This window comes from Cibotium barometz, chromosome 6 (genome assembly GCF_041138505.1).
Source record: "Cibotium barometz isolate CiBa-2024 chromosome 6, ASM4113850v1, whole genome shotgun sequence".
NCBI classification, from domain to species: Eukaryota; Viridiplantae; Streptophyta; class Polypodiopsida; order Cyatheales; family Cibotiaceae; genus Cibotium; species Cibotium barometz.
The window spans coordinates 62325223-62342691 of NC_141051.1; the positions used below are offsets into that span (position 1 = coordinate 62325223).

The 17469-nt window shown below is 39.8% G+C and overlaps 1 pseudogene; it reads left to right on the forward strand.

Moving 5' to 3' along the window:
* Nucleotides 1-13708, forward strand: part of LOC147637952 (laccase-4-like) — a 40045-nt pseudogene extending 26337 nt beyond the window's left edge.
* Nucleotides 13709-17469: the final 3761 nt, after the last annotated feature.

Below are 17469 nucleotides of genomic sequence, written 5' to 3' on the forward strand. Positions count from 1 at the left end.
ATCGATAGTGGAATAAATTTAATCATAGCCTTACAAATTGATCAAATGGATATTGATGTTGATCGTTTGGCAAGGATGGATCTTATTGAAGATGAGATCGAACCCTAACCAATCCGTCACTGTATCGTTCTAAATTGATGACATTTCTATTATATGTGGTCTTTTAATTATCATCTCATGATTTATTTTTGAATATATTTCATTGTTGTAAATGCATGTAGTGGGATTGTGTAATGATATATATTGTAATGTACTATGAGATGGTTTAAAGAAAATAGTTTTTAATTTTGTAAAGGAATTCAGTTTTTCTTAATAAAGCGTGTATTGATGCGTGTATTGATGCGTGTATTATTGCGTGTATATACACGCACTTATACACGCGCTGATAGATGCCAATATACATGCGAATTTAAATGCTAAAATACACGCGCCGGATACTATTCAAATACATGCGCGACCATACACGCGCCCGTAATTTATCGCGTGTATGAAACGCGTGTATGGCAGCATTGTCTTGTAGTGATGGAATCAAGTCTATGTAACCACAAGCACCATAACACTTCAGTTCTCAAGACAACCCATAGTTCCAAGGTGCAACCGATGCCTTCTCCAAGTAACAAGTTTTTCCAGCCAAGGGTGTAGCCATTCCATAGCTGAATGCAATTGGAAAATGACTCGAAACATTTCTTTGCAATAGGGCAGTGCATGAAAATGTGCAGGTCATCCTCAACCTCCTTGCATCTGTGGCACTTCCCATCCCCTATGTTAAGTCTGAGGGCTTTAAGCTGGGTCCAAATAGCTTTGAACATAATCAACCAAGCTAGGCACGCTTTTTTGGTTCCACATATTTATTCCATAAGTTACCAAACAGAAAATACCATTGTGATATGTCCAGAAGGATTCCCCATCTCTTGTTTAAAGTGCAATGGATAGGATCAGTCCTCTGTTTGGGGAGAATAGGGAGTAGTCCTTTTTTATTCTTCCATTGGAAATCTTGGTGAGTTGGCATATCTTTAATCAATAGCAACCAGGTGTCCGATTGGTGCCATAAGCTGATTCTTGCCCCGATAAGGTCTAATTCTACATATGAGACATTATAATCTCTGATCAAATCAGCTTTGGACATCCAAGAATTGATGTCTCTATCCCAAATATCCCACCAACAATAGATTCCTTTCCTATGCATCCTCAAAGCCGCTTCAGCTTGGGCATTATCAATTGGGGGGAGGGGAATGCTTGGCCCGTGTATACCTAATGTGTAACTAGGCTTCTTAGAAAGGATATGTCAGTCTTGATAGCATTCCAAGCCGACCAAAGCGAATGGACTAGTTGGCTGCCAATCGGTTTCACCAAGTATTTGCTAGCCATAATTGTGAGCGGGAGGAGCTTCTTCCACTTGGGTAATTGTTTGAGCTAGAATTATTTAAGATTTCTAGTGATCAACCAAGCCCAGTCTTCAAAGGGGTAGAGAAAGCTTCTCAGCACCCATTTGGCAGCCATTCTATTAGCCAAGCTAGACACGTCTTTGATTCTAAGGCCCCCTTTACCTGTTTCCAACAAGCAGCACTATTCCCGCCCGACTTTAGGGATTTTCTTAATCGAGGGGTCCCCTCCCCACAGATAGTTCTTGCATAACCTTCTGCTCTTGTCTCTACCATATTGAAGTCTCCCATTAGAATGATAGGATCAAGGATGCTTCTCAAGGTACCTCAGGTTCTGATTCTGATTGCCTGAGCACCTCCAGCATAAATACCAATGAAGGAGAAGGTTGTCATTTCAAATGAAGCCCATTGATCACACGTATAAATCCTCACGTCTTTCAGCTCATTCTGATGGTCCACATGCATACCCACAACCACTCCTTACAGAACCCTGATAGTGGGCTATGTAGATCCAGATGTGCTTTTTAGAGATGTTGACCAACCTTTTTTCAAGCTCATCCCCGCTAACTTTGACTTCAGTTAGAGCTATGAAGTCAAATCTTCCTAGTTTCCTTAGCCATTGTTTCACTAGTTGGACTTTTGAATGGTCAGTCAATCCCTTAACATTCAAAGTGGTGCATCTCATTTGCCCTTTTTCTGGGAATTGACAATTTTAGGTCCCACTTTGGAGGTAGCTTGAGGTGTGGTGGATCCAAACTGAGCATACATTCTTTTCAATTCCTTGACTATCTCCATTTCTTTGGGCATACCATTTTTTGTATCAGACGGAGACTACTCAACCCTATCTTTCTCATCTCCCAATGAGCCAACCATCATTGCGTAGGGAGGGAGCATTTGGTCATGGTCCATTTGGTTAGTTTCGGCCAGAATTCTAGATCTATCCAGCAACGTGGACTAAATGATCTCTTGGGAGTCAACCAAATCATCAGGGTCCGAGATGCTGTCTAGTAAGGCGAAGGAGTTGGCAAATGCTCTTTGGTTTCCCGCCGTATTTTGTCTAAAGGTCTTCCTCCTATTGGGTACTATAAACTTTTCTCCCTCATCTTTTGAGGTAGAGGGAACAAGGGGAGAAGGCACAGTCAGATTCTTATTCACTCCAATAGGCTGAGCTCGGTTGTTGGTTGATAGAAGATTAGGGGCACTAATGGCACTCAAATTGGGGTATTTGGAAGGACACTCTCTGATAACATGCCCTTGCTTTCCACCGTGGAAGCATGCATTAGGGTAAGGTGTTTGTATAGGATGCTTTGCTGGATGTTATAATCACCGCAATTGATTTCAATCTCATTAATAAGGGGCCTATCTAGATCCACTTCCACAAGGACCTTAGGATGCCAAGCCAGGTTGTACTCATTCTTGGGTCTCATACCTAGCACTTTCCCTATGGGGGAAACTATTTTTTTGAACCAAGGGTACAAGTAAAAAGACAAGTTAGGAAGCTCAACCCACATAGGGCAAGCTGAGGGTTTTGGACCTTGAGGGTTAAAGTTTTTGGACCAACTGAAGAAACAGAAGGGGATGTTCCTGTACATCCATTGCCCTGAACCTAGGACCTTAAGAGCCATATTTGGGTCCTTGAATAGAAAGAGGTAGTACCCATTTGGGAGGGCTTGGATGGTCTCTACCTCAATACCTATGGAGATCCAGTTGTCTTTGATCCCAACCCCTAAGGAAATCTACTAGTGGTCTTAGCCCGAACAATAAACCATCTAAACAACGGGCTGTGTAATCAGTTTCCAAAGATTGAACTAGCTTTGGTGGAAGACAAACTAAAGGTTTAATGGAAGAGGGATTGCCTGATGTGGCCATTACCTTTGCTGGGGATTGCTTGTTGATTTGAACCTCTTCTTCGAATTGTTTCTGCAGCAGCATCAAATTTAGCTCTTCCACTCGGGCTCTGGAATCTTCTAGCTGTTTTTTGGTGTCCATGAAATCTTCTAGCACCTACTCATATTTCAGCATGGCATCTCTATTGCCATCCACGGCCAGGGGCCACTGTAGCCTAACTGATGAAAAGCTGCTTGCGTGCTCTTAACAGACCGTGAAGACTGAGCAGTCCCAGAGCTAGACCCCTGTGCTTTGAGCAGAGTAGGGGCTCCCCTCCACTCGGTGCCCATGCACCTGAGGGGGGGCTATCAGACGCAGCCCGCCATCGCACGAGCTGTTCACGCAACGATCAGAAGTTCGGCGGAGCGGGTTCTTGGAGTCATGATTGAAATCCTTCACTCTTTAACTCTCTTCTTACACGTGATAAAATGAGATGACCGTATAGAGTGACACTTGGGTGAAGTGTAAAAAATTGACATTCAATTGACACTACTAACTCTTAGGCTTTTTCAATACGTTATTTCCAGGACGGCTCAAAAGAAACGTTCAATGCAATTTTTCGTATTAAACGTCACCTTTTAAACTCTTTTTACAATGCGTCAGACGAGCCATTAGGTGATCTCGCAGGTTTCACGGTTTCACCTAGCCACATATATATATAGCAGCACATAGACGGCACGCACGTAGATCCAGGGCCCTAGAGTTGTACTGTTTGTGGCAACCTCTACTGCATGCAAGCGTAGTGAGCCAGCACTCTATTTAACCACATTTTATATGAAACCCACCCTTAACGCATCTCCAAGACTACTAGCTTAACCTGTAGTGATACCCTCTGTAACGTGGACTCTGCAAGAACTCGCTATTTCAATTTCACGGTTGGTTAAACAGGAATTAGCCCCCCTTGTATTTATACATATTAATCGAAGCTCTAGCAGGGCTTTTGATCCTATTAATGATTGCCCTATATTTAATCCTGGGCGCTGACCATGATTTTTGGTGTTGTCAGATACAAAACACCAATGTTACGCGCCTTTGCAAGACGAAGTCTCTCTTGACTGTGAACGGCGCGTTCCCCGGCCCAACAAATTACGTGAGGGAAGGAGACAAGGTGGTGGTTAACGTTACAAACCTTGGTTCATACGGCATAGGTATGATCAATTAATTTACTACATTTAAAAAAAATGTGACGAGCGTATCTATCTTTATAGCAGCCGCCTATAATTGGTGTAATGATATCTTTATAGCAGCCGCCTATAATTGGTGTAATGATATCTTTATATATATATATATATATAGCATGCCCAACCTTTATGGCGCTTTTATCATTCTCAAGAAAAACAAGACCCCCTACCCATTTCCCAAACCCAAGCTAGAGCTCCCCCTCTCCTTCTAGGTTGGATAAACAAATCAATCCGCTTATAACTTCGTTGAAAGAATTAAAACCTCTTCAAAGAAAAGTACACAAAGATTTTGTGCCTCAAAACAACAACACAAACATCTAGCATTATACAAGATCATGGCATCTCCTACTCATAAATCACAGTACTATTTTTGTCTAGGTGAGTGGTGGAACACGAATGTGGAGGATGTTATAAGGTAGGCACTTGTTGAAGGTGGAGGTTACAAGATCTGCGACGCCATCACTATCAATGAATAGCCTGGGGACCTTTACAACTGCTCATCCAGTGGTATGTATCGTAATGGCTACCTGGATCACAACTTCCTAGTTTAAGAAGTTGATGCTATCTAACATGACTGGTTTCCCCTATGCAGCTAAGGTCTTCTAATATGTATGCACATTGCAGTGGAAAGGAAGGAAAAAGGGGAAAAATTTACGTTATAAAACTCAAGGCACCAACAACTGTGTTATTGTTGTTTTAAGTATGTGTCCATGTAAGCAATGGAAAGATTTAAGAGTAAGAGTGTATTCACATGCATCGAAACATAAGAATTTCGTCGAAGTGGGTCAAATAATAGGTAGACACATGAATGCATAATGTGAGTTCTAACTTGAGGTATTTTCATGGTGGCCTTATCAAATGGCTGGAAATTGATGTGCCTTCTAATATGAATTTTGTCGAGGCAAAGATTCTAATATGTATGTGTGTGGATGGATATGCATGCAGAGACAATGGTATACAATGTGACCCAGGGAGAGACGGTAATGCTAAGGTTAATCAATGTAGCCATGAACTTCCACATGTATTTCATGGTGGCCAATCATAGCCTCACAGTTGTGGAGGCCGATGCAAACTATGTGGAGCCATACACGACAGACATCGTAGTGTTGGCACCCGACCAGACCTTCAACGTCCTCCTCATGGCCAACAAGTCCATAGGCCAATACTACATCGCAGCTTCTGTCTTCTCGATGCCCAATGCATCCTTCGTGCCTTTTCCCACCATCCCCACCATGGCCATCCTCAGCCTACATTGGCTCCATGTCCAGATCCACCAACTTAACTTTGCCCAGCTTGCCCTTGGTCAATGACACCGACTTCGCCACCAATAGATTCTACTCCAGCCTCAAGAGCAAGAACTACTCACAAGGCTACTACTTCTACAATGTTCCCAAAACCGTGGACGTGGACTTGCTCCACACTATAGGCTACGCTCTACAGCCTTGTCCGACCGGACCCACCTACCAAGGTCCCAACGACACCCTCATCAGAACCTCCATCAGCAACATCACCTTCGTCACACCTGACGTCTCGCTCCTCCAGGTAGCACATCATCCCTTTCCATATTTATTAAAAAAAAAAGATGCACACAAATCCAAATTTCTTATTATAGTGACTATCTAGAACTTAAATAGACTAGTTAGCTGATGCGTGCTCTTCACATTTCCAACAAATTCAAATTATACCTCAACCTCCTTCTCTTTTTCCCAAACTTCCAAATTCATGCCACCTGGTAGTTTTGTGAAACTCTTCCTTAAGATAATGTAGACAAGAGAAGAGAAATCCAACAAATTCAAATTCAACCCCAATCTCCTCGAACCTCCTCCTCCTCCTCTTTTGGACCTCCAAATTCGTGTCAGGTGATAGCTTTGAGAAACTCTTCCTTAAGATAATATAGAGATATAGAGAAGAGAAATTTTCTTGAATATATGGAATTTTTTAAAACTACACTATGTCATAGTACAGGTAGACAAGTCAGCATACAAACCTCACATAAGTGGTGCATTGTACGTGTACTAGAATCAATATTTTTGTTAGTTTGTTTACCTAAAGACATCACTGTCAATGTTAAAAGAAATGTCTCTTTGATAATAAAGGCAGTGACTATATATATTGAAAGTAAACGTGTGACTATAAATTAATCTACATCAAAAATTTGAATCTATATTCAAAGCTAATAAATAGAGCTTCTTCTTTTTTAGAAAGAGATTTTCAAATCATAAAATATTTTATTTTATGTGTATGATCTTAGGACCCACACATATAGGAGTGTCTTTTTGAGAGGTCTGAGAGTAAATTTCGGATACATCTGGTATGTCTTATATGAGGCTTTTGGTATGTCTTGTATGAGGCTTTATAATAGACAATCAATGGAAAATATACAAATGAGATAAGTGTGAAATCCATTGTCCTAGGCCTACTATTACACACGACAGACTTCTCGGACATACAATTGTTCCAATATGATTACACGACGGTGAACCTGGACATAAAGGTAGCATTACCAAGGATGCGGGTATGGGTGATCCCTTTCAACAACACTGTGTAGGTGGTATACCAAGACACGGCCACACTCTTCTTCGAACAACATCCCATCCATCTCCACGACGAGAACTTCTACATGGTGGGCATGGGCAACGACACTTTCAATGCTTCCAGTGACCCTGCCTCCTTCAACCTTGTCAAGCCTATCTCCTGCAACACCGTTTATGTGCCCGGTGGAGGTTGGGCTGCCGTCCGCTTCAAGGCCCTCAACCCACACTACAACAGAATGAGGATGTAGCAGCGAAAATAGCAATGTTTTTATAACTAGAAGTGTAGGTAGATGTCAGGCTATTTTTGCTGCTAGAAACACTACTATTTTCGTTGCAACGGGTTCGTTGCTTAATTGAAAGCTCTGCACAACAAAAAAAGAGCCAGGACAGACTGGGGAGTCTACACAGGACTCCCTAGTCTTCCCGAGCTCTTTTTTTAAATTAAAAGAGAGACATAGTTTCAGTTTTATGACACAAACACAAACATAAGAAACAGATAGATTGTGGAGAATGAAATTGAGCCCAAATTTTATTATATTTCACAAAGTGTTGGGCCTTTGGCCATATATGCATAAAATGTTTACAATGAATACGTATCTAACTGGAATCTTTATCAAATTTTGAGTGATCATCATCATCGTCTTCCTCGTCGTCCTATTCACTTGCTTCTATCACTTCATGCTCATAATCAGGATCCTCCTCTTCATCTTACATACATGCTATCAAGCGCAAGGTAAGCAAGGGCAAATACAATGAGATGTAGAAACGATAATGGTTTAGGCAACTGGAATCTTTATCAAATTTTGAGTGATCATCATCATCGTCTTCCTTGTCCTATTCACTTGCTTCTATCGCTTCATGCTCATGATCAGGATCCTCCTCTTCATCTTACATACATGCTATCAAGCACAAGGTAAGCAAGGGCATTAAAATACAATGAGACGTAGAAACGATAATGGTTTAGGCTCACTTACCTCATCTTCTTGAGTCCCCAAAATGGAATCATCCAAGTGTATGCCTCGTGTACGCATCCGTGCCCACAATTGCGGATGGGGAGCTTTGTACCTATAGTCGTACTCCTCCTTTGTTGGGTCACACCCAACAACCTCTCCCTACAAAAAACAATTAAGAAATTATATAATTAGTTAAAGAAAACAATATAGTACAAAACAAAATGAAAGAGGAGAAGAAATGATTACTTACGAAATGAGCAATATAGGAGGATTTTTTGCCCGCACCAAAGTTTGAAGCCCCTCTTTTTCGTAGTCGGGAAGCACTCATCGTGGGGCTTGTTGTTGAAAAGCACCTGGGTTCTTTCTCACAAAGTTGCGTGCATGCCTCCACTCCTCAGCCGTGCAAACGATGGGCTTCTCCGAGTTATTCTTTGCTACTCTCTTGATATTTGCTCTCCTATTAGATAGAAAAATCTTGATTCGCCTCTTCATCCACTCCTTGGAGAAGCAAAGACCCACATGTGGAATAGGGAGCTCTGACTTAAGCACATCAATGACATATTGCTTTGAAAGTTCATCTTGTGCTTTCCACTTTTTGAAGGAGTTCATGAACTCTAGGTTTGCAAGTACATGCATGCGGTTCATGACTTGCTTTCCTCGTGCATCCATCAAGAGGGCCCCATCCACATCCACGTTGTATGGTAGGGTGTGCAGATCGAATGGTGGGATGGGCCTCCTCAGGGCTGGCTCATAATGTGTAGATGAAGACCCCCCTCTTGGGGAGATACATTGGGAGACCTAGTGCCGCTTTTGCCAAAGCAGAAGTAGCCCGCTCCCCCTCCGCTAGCACATCTACTACCACCCCAGACTCCCTATTTTTGTTTTTTATTTTTCGAGCTGGGGTCAGAGACGAGCACGCTCTTCTCTGAGACTTGAGCAGAGAAACGATTTTGTCATAGACTACTCGAGTAGAGAAACGCTTTTGTCATCCCAGACTCACTACTATGTCGTTGTTGTGGTGAAGACGGACGTAAGGGAGTGGGGGTCGGTCTAGGCGAGGAAGGTGGTGTACGCTCATTACAAGCATATCGTTATGGGATTGCGCCACTCGGCCCCACGCCTATCAACGGCATGGTCTATCCCGACTAGCGAAGTGGGGTCAATTGCCCCCATGGCGTCGACTGGCCCGATTGTAAGCCCGCCTGCAAATAAGATTAAAATATAAGACTTATAGAATACATACAAGATTAACTTTGTGTATGTGAAAAGGTTTGATGGAACCATACCTGTGTCTAAGTAAACTAAGACCAAGCTTGCTGCCCATATCGTTCATTTATAATAGATAGCAGATTTTCCACATCAAGGTCTTGTGAGGGGTCGATTGACATTGCCTATACCTATATGCATGCAGCAACAAAACACAATTGCTCTAACAAAATCCATGCTTAAAATCTTAGACAAAAAATACAACATGTGATATTAGATCATTGTTAAGACCTCCTACAATATTGCTTAGACAAGCATGGTGGACAGTGCCCCTTTCGGATGATAGTTTCTAAGGACTTTCCACACTCTTCCACGATTAAAGCCAAAGGAAACTCCTCTTTTACAAGAGAAGGATAGTAAGAATATTGAGGGCTCCCCATCCATTATAACCACCTACTCGCGGATAACCACTCCTAACATGACATAAACAACATTCTAGATGGCATATAACAATGTCCCATATCTCTATGCATAAGTCTAAATCCTAAACCCAGTACCCAAGGGTACAATAAACATTCGGGTGAATGAATAAGAGAGCTTTTCTCAATAATGTCAATCCAACCAAGAGAAAACAACAACACAATCTTAGACAATAAAGGCAACATGTGATATTAGAACATTGTTAAGACCTCATACAATACTGCTTAGACAAGCAGGGTGGACAATGCCCCCTTCAGATGATATCTTCTGAGGACTTTCCACATGCTCCCCACTATTAAAGCCAAAGGCAACTCCTCTTTTACAAGAGAAGGATAGTGAGAAGATCAAGGGCTCCCCCCTCCACTATAACCACCTACTCATGGTGGATAACCACTCCTAACTTGAAATAAGCAGAATTTTAGATGGCATATAACAATGCCCCATACCCTATGCATAGCCTATGAATACCCTAAGCATAGCCTATGCATAGCTTATGCATAAGCCCTATGCATAGCCTATAAATACCCTAAGCATAGCCTATGCATAGCTTATGCATAAGCCCTATGCATAGCCTATGCAATAGGGCCTATTGGCAGAAGCCTTATGCAAAGGCTATGCATAGGCCTTATGCAATAATGCAGAAGCCTTATGCATAGGCTATGCAATAGGCCTTATGCAATTCGCTTATTCATTTTCTCTTTGTGGTACATAATTTGTAAGCTCATATACTAACTTTCATTTTTTTCTATGCATAGTTTATTCTTCCAATTGCTATAGTTGGTTGCGCGGAGACAAGAAGGTGAGAGTTATTTACAAAATGGGAATCTTGGTGAGGTATGAATCTTCTCTTCAATTCACTAAGTTATATTGCTTATTTGGCATTCTCATGTGCTCACAAGTTATGTATTGGTAAATAGCACACATGATTGCTATTTATGTAGGTACATATTTGTCGTAAAGGAGATAGATCCTACATCCATTGAGATCTCTCGTCTCAATGCTATTAAGGCAGTGTGTATGATCAAGGACAACTTTCCTAGAACAATTCTCACTAGCCAATTGCATCTTGTGGTGCATTTGGTTGATGAAGTGGCATTGTATGGTGTTGTACATGTTCAATGGATGTTTTTCCCTCAAAGATTCATGAAACCATTAAAGGAATTTGTGAGACAAAGAGCAAGGCTAGAAGTAACATGGCAGAGGGATGGTTGATGCAAGAGTCTCTTGTGTATATGTCAAAACATCTATCTCACATAGATCCTTCCATGCCACAATTGTAGAGTAATGAGGAGGATGACCGACTAATCACTAATGTGCCTCAGGGAAAAGGAAGGCAATGAAGACTGGATGAAGCATTACGCCACAAGGTGAATACATTCTGCATCCTAAATAGTTCCATCATGGTGGAGAAGTGGATTGGGAGATACAAGGATGCAATCAATAGACGCAAGGATGAGAGAAAAGATTTCAGAAGAGCAAACAGACGTTTGCCATTCTCGCCTAGCTTGGAACCTCTATCAAATGTGATCCATATAGAATGGCTTCGTATGACAATATCAATGGCATCGCAAAATGGAGACATGATCACAAGAGAAGATCATGAATATGCAAGAGGATGTGACCCTTAAGCAATTACATTCTTCATCTCTATCTCACGTATATACCTTGTTTAATGCACTATACTAAATGTCATTCTTTTGTGTAATGTTAGTACAAACTATATAATGTAATATGGTAAGAGGGAAGGCACTTTCACATGGAGCATGTGGATATTCTAAAAGAAACACATTTGATTGTGGTGTGACAGTAACTTTTGAGCAAGAAAGTCGAGCTAGTAGACATGATACCAATGTCATAGAGGACAATCTTGAGTATTGTGGAACCATTCAGGATATTCTTGAGGTTGGATTTAGAGAATTTAGAGAATTTAGTCTTTTCATCTTTGATGTCAAATGGTTCGAGGTGATATATAGAGGTGATCAATAAACCTTGAAGAAACATCCAAATGGGTTCTTTCAAATTGATTCCACCAAGTTTTGGAATGATGAGAAAGATACCTTCATACTACCTCAACATTGTCAACAGGTTAGTAACCCAGCCAATCCCAAATTAAATCTTGATGTAGTATAATAAAAGTGTAACCCCTTTCTTTATGATATTAAGTTGTGTTTCATGCGCCGAACGAATTGATCCAAAGTGGTGGTATGTTATACAAGTTTTTCCTCGTTCAAAACATATCTTTCAAGATCAAGATGTGGAGGCCAAATCTCTCGATGAGGTGCAAGTACTACCTCAAATTGGCTCATTGGAAGAAGATGTTAAAGAAAACCTTTTGGAGGGGGTCGATCAAGACCGTGAGTAACATCAATCTGAAGAAGATGATGAGTCACCTATCAATAATGACAATGCTTCATTGGATCGTGATAGTGATATTGATATTGATATGGAATCCCAACTTTTCATTGAGCTTCCATTAGATATAGACATTGATGAAGCAACACATATGGATTTATTCCAAGATTGGATATATTCATGATCTTGACATTGTTTCGCTTCTCAAAAAAATTCAACTATCTTTTTTTTACTCAAAACATGGCTCCAAGGGTTCTAATGGATGTTTTTTAGAAAATATACATCATTTTCTGTGTGTATGTGACATGTATTTTTAAAATTCAGCATCCAACAACTCTCTGGAACTTCATGCAGCGTAATTTTCTCCTATTTTCATCGTAAAGCAGCAAAATCACAGTATAGGAGTAAAATTTTGCTAATATAAGTACTGTTGGGTAGCAAAAATTATGTTGCAGAGAGCAACAAATGGAATACCCGACATCCAAAAAAAACAATGTTGAAAAGCTACTAGAAAATGCTGCTATGCCCCCGACGTGTTGTAGTGCCAGGTAATCATAATATTATGCAACACCTCGTAGTTTTATTATCAATCGTGATTACCTTAACATTTCTCTCTCTCTCTCTCTCTCTCTCTCTCTCTCTCTCTCTCTCTCTCTCACACACACACACACACACACACACACACACACACACACACACATTATGGTTCCTTTTTTTCCACAAAATGTTCTCTACCTCATTGCATAATATGATTTTCCATCTTTATTCCTCTCGTAATATGTAGAAAACTTCATTGCTACTCTCTTAATTTGCTTTAAAATATTTTGAGTAAGTTCTTAATTCTTTTTTCCATTGTTGTATAGTTAGAATCGAGGATTGACTAGGTCCACTAAAATATGAACCGAGACTAGTGTGAGGTTTTAAAGAACTACAATGTTTGTAAATGCCATGTGGTTTCTAGTGATTGTTCAATTTCATCTTTAATGTGCTATAACAAGGCTTAAGTGGTAGTTAAGATTCAACTCTAATTTTGACTAGTTGAAGTATTTTGCATAGCTTCTTCCAATTGTCATCTAAATGTTTTCACTTCAACGTTTTTCTTTTCTAAAAATAATAGAGAACCTCATGTACCAAGGTAGCATTTAAAATTCTTTATAATAAATTTTTATGTGTCATTGCTCTAAATGGCTCATTAAAGACATTTATGTTCGTGAACTAACTCCATCACTTGTACATGTTCCAAGTACTCTTTCTGTCGCTACTCAGATATCTTTATGGTTTGATGGTTTATCTATGAAGATTTGTCTACTATGGTGGCATATCTTTCTTCATGAGCTTATACTTACCTCCGTGCATTAATACTACGGCATGTCGTAGCTCATAGTGTATGCTATGCATGAAGTTGTTGATTGATTATTTAAAGCTTTGTGAGTAAAAATGTTATAGATTTAAGATGTCACTTTGTTTTTTGTTAGAGCTTGAGAACTAACATGAATTGTCCTTCCATTTATATCTTCTTAAAGGAAGTTATTTTCTCAAGAGAAATTTCTCATTATAAAAAACATTTATTATTATGATGAATGATGCAATGTGGAGGGGTTTGGTTTGTGCATTACCACTTGGACATCCATACATCATGGGGGATGGACATGCCATTCATCACCCTCAATGGGGTAGGATAAAATCAGATGTTGCCACCACCACCAGTCGATTATCCTACTTGCCAGCTTTAAAAGCATACATATAGATATGATATGATTTGATATTGGTGTGGTTAGCCAGGGTTGTTTTATACCCTCTCGCCTTTTTATATTAAACATTTACTATTTAAATGTGTTTCTTGGACACTTCAAGTATTTTCCCTAAAAGCCACTAGATGTTTTAACCTCCATAGTACAAGAAAATGTTTTGCATTATGGTATATTTAGTGGTTTGACACGTATGTGTTCATGGTTTTCGTGATTATTTTGATGGAATCCATGTTTGTTTGTTAGTTGTTAAGTTGTTAACTTTTTGTATTTCTCATGTATTTAATCCACTATAAGAGACAGAAAGTGTAGCTGTGCCTAGGTTTTTGTAAAATAAAGGAAATTTGGAGGTGAAAAATCTCATGGAACCGCTATACATGTAGTTATACATGCAGCTACACATGTGGCTATATGCCCATTTACTTGGGAAAGCCAGAGCGGTATGCTCATTTGAGCACCACACTCCCATGGAATGCTTCCCTTTGGCTTTGCCTCTGTCGACCACCTCATAAATGCTACCTTGGCTACAATATTCCATGGAATTGTGCACCTATCTTGGGAGAACCGAGTGCTTAGATGGTTGATCCTGAATGCTCTGTTACCAATGTTGCATACAGAAGCTTTGTTGTGTAGTAGCCACAATGTGTATATTCTCGCACACCAGATTACTTGCATGCATAACTATTGAGATAGAAAGTTCATCTAAATAGTGTCAGTATGGCATGTGTGCATTAGTCATAGGAGTGTGTGGATAATAATTACCCATGCCCAATAATGGCCAAGTGTGTGGACATTTGGTGTTACATTAGTGTGGTGTGAACTTATCGTATGTGTGTGTGGATTTTGAAGATGGAGAGTGTGCGAAGGAGAGTCGAATAAACCAATGGCTTCTTCTATTCTTATTTATGGTCATGTAAGAGCTAATTAGGGTTTATGCAAGTGTTATTTGTACATCCCTATTCTATTTATATGCTATCACAGCATAGGTTACTCTCACAATGAGTGGAAACCCTAAGCTTCAAGTGGTTGGAGATTAAATCTATGAAGGTCACTATTAAATCTATGAAGGTCACCATTAAAGTTATGAAGGTCACCATTAAAGCTATGAAGCACCATTGGACACTACAACAGAATGAGGGTTTAGTAGTTAAAATAGCAGTGCTTTTATAACTAGAAGGGTACGAAGATGTCAGACCCATTTCGCTGCTAAACACGTTGCTATTTTCATTGCATCGGGTTCGCTGCTCAATAGCAAAAATAGCAGCGTTAGGCAATGTTATAATTCTGCTGGGCAGTAATATATTGTTGCTATTTGTGCTTGTCAGTAGTGAATGTGTTGCATAATAATAAAAATATGGGAAAAACTAGGGAGTGTGCACAGGACTCCCCAGTCTACCCCAGCTCTTTCTTTTCTAATGTAGACACAGTAAAACTAACACAACTTCACATCATCATGGAAAAGTGTAATATAAAACTTGACAAATACAAAAAAAGGACAATTGAAATTTATGATTTTAGGAATGTTAAAATTCAATTACAATACTTGGCGGGATTACATAAGTGTATGATTTCAAAAAACTCATATACAAGATAAAGTGTAATGAAAATCTATGGAGCTAGGGGCTACATTGAGGGGGTCTACATCTCATGCATTAATGCGATTATTGTTGTTCCTTGCAACTCCACCCCCTTCACTTCTCACATTGCCATTGCTTGTTGCTTGGACATTTTCACCACCATTTCTAGTTACATGATCCTAAAACACAATAAAACTAACACAAGTGAAAGTCAATTTTGCAAAAACAAAGAGGTTTAGGAATGTACTTACGTGCCATGCTTACCAAGCACGTCCTCTAGTAATAACAATATATCCTTTGTCTTGGACCCTTTCAAATAGAGGTTCCAAACCCCATTGTAATGCAAAATCATATTCATCTTGCATAGGGGGACGGGCCACTACTTCAAGCTATAGACATACAAACAAATGAACATTTTAGAAAGTTGTTATTTAAGATAATCTTCTTTAATTAAAATATAAGATACAATTTGAGGCTAATATATACTTACAAATATTTTTAGAAAATTGACTCCTTCTTTACGTGTAATATCGCACCTCACGTTATTTGGCATCTATCCAAGAAAAAACATAAATACTTAAAATCCTTATGCATATAACCTTATGCTAGGTAGCCACCAGCATGCATAGAAAGCTACCGGCATGCATTGAAAGCTACTGGCATGCATAGGTAGCTACCGGCATGCCTAGGTTGCTACCCGCATGCACAGGTAGCTTAAGTTGCTACCGGCATGCATTGGTAGCTAAATGCATGCCTAGGTAGCTACCGGCATATGCATAGGTAGCTAAATACATGCCTAGGTAGCTATTAGCATGTATTGGAAGTTACTGACATGCATAGGTAGCTAACGGCATGCCTAGGTAGCTACCAGCATGCATTAGAAGCTACCAACATGGATAGATAGCTAAAGGCATGCCTAGGTAGCCATCGGCATGCATTGGAAGCTACTTGCATGCATAGGTAACTACCAACATGCCTAAGAAACTATTGGCATCCATCGGTAGCTACCGACATACATTGGAAGCTTCTGGCATGCCTAGGTTGCTATATCAGCATGCCTAGGTAGCTACCCCCATGCATTGGAAGCTACCAGCATGGCTAGGTAGCTACAAACATGCCTAGGAAGCTATTGGCATGCGTTGGAAGCTACCGGCATGCCTAGGCAGCTACCAGTGTGCCTAGGTTGCTACTGGCATGCATAGGTAGCTATCGGCATACATTGAAAGCTACCATCATACCTAGGTTTCTTGCTACCGGCATTCCTAGGGTGCTACCGGCATACATTGGCATGTACATTACTATCGGCATACCTAGGTTGCTACTGGCATACGTTGGCATGCCTAGGTTGCTAGCGGCATGCATAGGTAGCGGGGATTTTTTTTTGCGAGCTTTTTTTGCCGAGCTTTTTGGAGCAATGAACAAGGAGTCCGAGCTTTGCAAAGGACCATGAACTTACTATGAGCTTTGTAAAGGACCAAGAACTTACTTACATATAAATAACAAGCTTTGAAAGATCAACAATATAAATTTCAGTCTTTTGATCCACATCATACTTATTGATATAATTACATATATTCATATACCTATCTAAATTCATGCACCTCATACATATACACATACAAAATATACATATACATACATACATGCAAGAGCTAGCTACATACTAACATATATACATACATACATACATACATACTTTCTTACTTACTTAAATATAAAAAACAATCCTTTAAAGATAAAAAAATGTATATATCGATCTTTAAAGTTCCAAACCATGAAAATCTCGATTACAAAGTCTTTTGATCCACATCATACTTATTGATATAATTATATATATACATATATCTACCTAAATTCATACACCTCATACATATACATATACATACATACATACAAGAGCTACCTACGCAGCACTAACATATATACATACATTACATACATACTTTCTTACTTACTTAAATATATAACACAATCTTTTAAAGATCAAAAATGTATATATCGATCTTTAAACTTCCAAGCCATGACAATCTCAATTACAAAGTCTTTTGATCCACAAATTATAGCATTCTTCTACGTGTCATCCCGACCTAATGAGAAATCTCCCAAACATGCTTTGGCTACCTCCATGTCATTCTCTATCCCCATATAGTGCCTTTTTAACCCTTGGCA